Source organism: Cryptomeria japonica, chromosome 10 (assembly GCF_030272615.1).
Source record: "Cryptomeria japonica chromosome 10, Sugi_1.0, whole genome shotgun sequence".
In the NCBI taxonomy this organism is placed as follows: Eukaryota; Viridiplantae; Streptophyta; class Pinopsida; order Cupressales; family Cupressaceae; genus Cryptomeria; species Cryptomeria japonica.
This window is the reverse complement of record NC_081414.1, coordinates 852,747,538-852,751,519: the sequence shown is the minus strand read 5'-3', so window position 1 is coordinate 852,751,519 and position 3,982 is coordinate 852,747,538. Positions and strand designations below refer to the sequence as shown.

The following is a 3,982-nucleotide window of genomic DNA, read 5'->3' as shown; positions in this document are numbered from 1 at the left end:
TTGAGGTTTTCGATCATTATGACCTAGTTTGATTTTTGACATTTTTTTTAACAACATCAATTTCAAACCATTCTATTGATTTCAATGACTGCAAAATTTTGGTCTGCAATCTTTGATTTGATCTCCTCTTTCACATCAACATCATCCTTGGAGTATCTTTATTGGCAATTGCCTCTATTGTATTTTGGTGTCTAGTAGCTTCTATCATCTCTAGCATGGTTTCTTTTGAATTTTCCCTTAGGCATCATCCTGCAACCTCTTGGCCCTATTCTCTACATTTTTTCCTATTCTTACTCAGATTTTTGCACTCTTGAACCATTTTCCCTAGCTCTAATTCCATTATGAAGGTGGGCAAAGCCATAGATTTAACAAACAAAATTTATATGAAATTGTGTTGTTGAACTTGCTTGAAACTATTTGCACATGCTTCTTTTATAGAGGACTTAGAGAAAAAGAGAAATTTCTATAAATAAAAAACTTAGGCCGACATAATTTAGAAATCTTATTTTATAAAAAGCTATGCATGGTTGACAAAAAGAAAAAAAACAACTAAAGACAAAATGGTTAGAAATTAGTAGAATATTCTAGCTTAAGTTGATCTTCAACGTAATTAGAATCCATAAATTTTAATGAATGTAATGTTTTATTTAAATAATTTCTCCCTTCCTAACAAATTACATAAGATAATGTACCATATAACTATCTAAAATTCTTATTTACTTCACAACTATATCTTCATTTACAATGTCAAGTCTAGTTCAAAATATTGTAGACATGAGTATGCCAACTAATCTAATATAAGAAATTTGACACGTTTTCTCAGTGTTACTTTATATTTGAATTTTTTTTGCGTCAAATTTTTTGTATTTATAATAAATGAAATTTTCATAAACTTACTATCTTACAACCTAAAACTTTACAAAATCAGTTCAACATATTTCTCTGTTAATACACCCACAAATTTCCATTTTCATAATTAATTCTAATTTCTAAATTAAAAATAAATTTTATAACACTGAGATCTTTGAATTTTATACACATCTATTTTTAAAAAAGTGAGGATTAAATGCAAAGATAGAAAGGGAAAAAATATATTGGAATATTTTAAATACTATTTGAAAATAGGTCGGGGGAATTATATAATCGATTAGATATTAACACTCCATCCTTCCTTGCTGCTCTCCATGTGTCCATCAACCAGAGAAATAGTCACTGTTATCGAGCATCAAGGGATTGTGTAATTGTTGCATTTGATTCTGTCAATTCTTTGTACCGCACGTCCATGAATGATGGTTGCAAAGGTTTCTGAAAATCATTCTCATCTTTACTTAAGCGTATTGTCACAACCTCAGACATTGATGGCCTATCTCTGACAGAAACTTGTATACATTGAAGGGCAAGGTTTATCACCCTCAACACCTCTTCCTTGCTATACCCTTCCATCTCCTTTTCACTTTCCACCACATGTAAAACCTGGTTGTCCTCGTATAGGCTCCAAACCTACCACAGGTTTTTTAAGCAAATGATCAAGATTTTTAAGGGAGAGAATAATGGGATTAAAGGATAATATTATAGAATTTTAAAATACCCATTGAAGAAGATATTGCATATGAGGTGGTTGCTTAAAGTCAATGCTTTTTCTACCACTGACAATTTCAAGAACCACCACACCAAAGCTATAGGTGTCAGCTTTCTCTGTTAATTGCCCACGGTTAGCATATTCAGGAGCTGTGTATCCTCTGCAAAATTCAAAATATATGGTCTTACTATCTCTATTGAAAACTTTGGAATTAGAAAAAGAAGTTGATAAAGTAGGAGTTTCATCACAGTGTTCCTGCAACTCTTGTGCTAACATGAGATTTATCATTTGGAAGAAGTCTTGCCAACCCAAAATCTGCTATTTTTGCCTCAAAGTTGTGGTCAAGTAATATATTGCTTGATTTAATGTCACGATGGATGATACAAACATGGAATTGCTCATGGAGATAGGTCAGACCACGAGCAGTGCCTAGTATAATGTTGAACCTTTCCTTCCAGCGCAGAAATCTTCTATTTTTTCCTACATGAAGGGCAATTCACTAGACTTTGAAAACCCATCATGTTTGTTGTAACAGATGAAATAAACAAAAGATGAAAGTTAAGGAATAGAAAACCAAATAATATTCTGTCAAGGCTCCTATTGGGCATGTACTCATAAATCAGAAGTCTTTCTTGGTCTTGTCTCTAACATCCAAGTAAACGCACAAGATTTTGGTGACGAACATTAGAAATGAGTTTCACTTCGCTTTTGAATTCAGAAATTGCACGGGCAGAGTGACCTAATGTCAGCTTCTTTACTGCCACAACTTCGCCATTTTTCAATGTACCCTGCAAAAATCAAATATCTCATCGTTTGAATACATCAACGCAGAAGCCTAATATGGACAGCAAATAAATAATAATTTACCTTAAATACTTCACCAAACCCTCCTTCTCCAAGTTTATTTGCTTGATCAAAATTGTTAGTTGCCTTTTTCAGTACCTTGAAATCAAAATCCTCTCGCTCACGGAGTTCAGTTGCTCCTTCCCTATCCGCTGTTGCATAAATTTGTTATATTAGTACTAATTAAGATCGAATTAACTTGCAAGACTTTTGCTTCATTATATTAAATTTAGCCATTAATAATATACCTCTTTTCTGGCTTGGGCGCCCTATCTGCTTCCGGAAGACAAGGATACAAGTTAGAAGGGTAAGTAGGAATACCCCTCCCCCAACAGCAACTATGATCAACTCTAGAGAACTCGCCCTCTTCCCTGAAAAACAAAACGGAGAATACCTCAACCCTGAATAAATCATTGCAAGTAGGAGTAACTGTTTGAATTTTTTTTAATAAAAATCGATTTAGGTGATCGGCTGAAGCTCTTCGTTACTTATTTTATGAAATTAAATTTCTGAAATCGTAAATTCAAAAATGCTTCTAAGGGAAAAGCGTGAAAAGCGTTAACAAATTTGCAATCACTTCAATTGAATGTAATTAAATTCTAACCTGTGGGTAAGAAACGTGCTAATTCGATAGTCGCATTGCTTGGAAAAAAGGGTTCGGAACTATATCGTAAGTAGCAGCCGGCGTCTAAAGCCCGTCCCTCGGAGCGAGGAAAACACTTGTTTATGTTTTCCTGAGCAATACTCAGGCAATTTTTGCAGGAATCCTCTTGAATGGAACGCAGACAGAAGGCAAGTCCATAGATAGTGGTATTAGACGGCCCGTTCCTCGTCTGCGCAGCAAAATAATCTTTTATTTGCGGAGTTGCAGTGCAAAGATCACTTATCAAACTTCGACCAGTTGCCGAAATTAAATCGGAATTGGCCGCATCGACATCGCCGCAGAGTGGTTTATGTGTGGTATCAGTGTATAGATCATAAAAATAGATACTCTCGTAACGCAGATAACAACCGTCGTAGTATGCTTTGGCGGACACACCGGAGCAGTTGCGAATTTGGTTCTCTGCAACTTCTATGCAGTTAACGGAATCGGCAGAGGACTTATCCTTTCTGCACTGCGCCAGAACGTATACTGAATCTGTTGTTGTCTCTGAAGATGTCTCCTCGTCTTTTGTAGTAAATCCAGATGCACCAACTTCTTTCACCACAGATGAAAGGGCGGAGTTCAAAATTTGCTCAAAGAGGGATGCGTTGTTGGGGGGCCAAAACTCTGGGGTCTGCATTTGTAGGCTAAAAGTGTGGTCTCTGGGTCTGCTCTAATGGGGGCCATTATTAATATGGGAAATAAAATAGTAAACCTTACAGTATTCTCCACTTGCAGACGTCTTCCAGCCATGGCTCTGGATTTTCCCATTGATATTCGAGAGACGCTTAAAAGTGCGACTGGAAATGAAAGGGCTCTTCCTCTCTTGAAGCGTTGATATTTCAGATCTACTTCTCATTTACTTTGGATAGATTGAAGCAGCAACTGTAGGGGATTGGTTCCATTTGGAAAAGTTT

At 35.8% G+C, this 3,982-nt stretch overlaps 1 pseudogene; it reads right to left on the bottom strand.

Moving 5' to 3' along the window:
• Positions 1–1,215: 1,215 nt before the first annotated feature.
• On the bottom strand, positions 1,216–3,705 carry LOC131065153 (cold-responsive protein kinase 1-like; annotated as a pseudogene).
• Between the last annotated feature and the right edge of the window lie 277 nt (positions 3,706–3,982).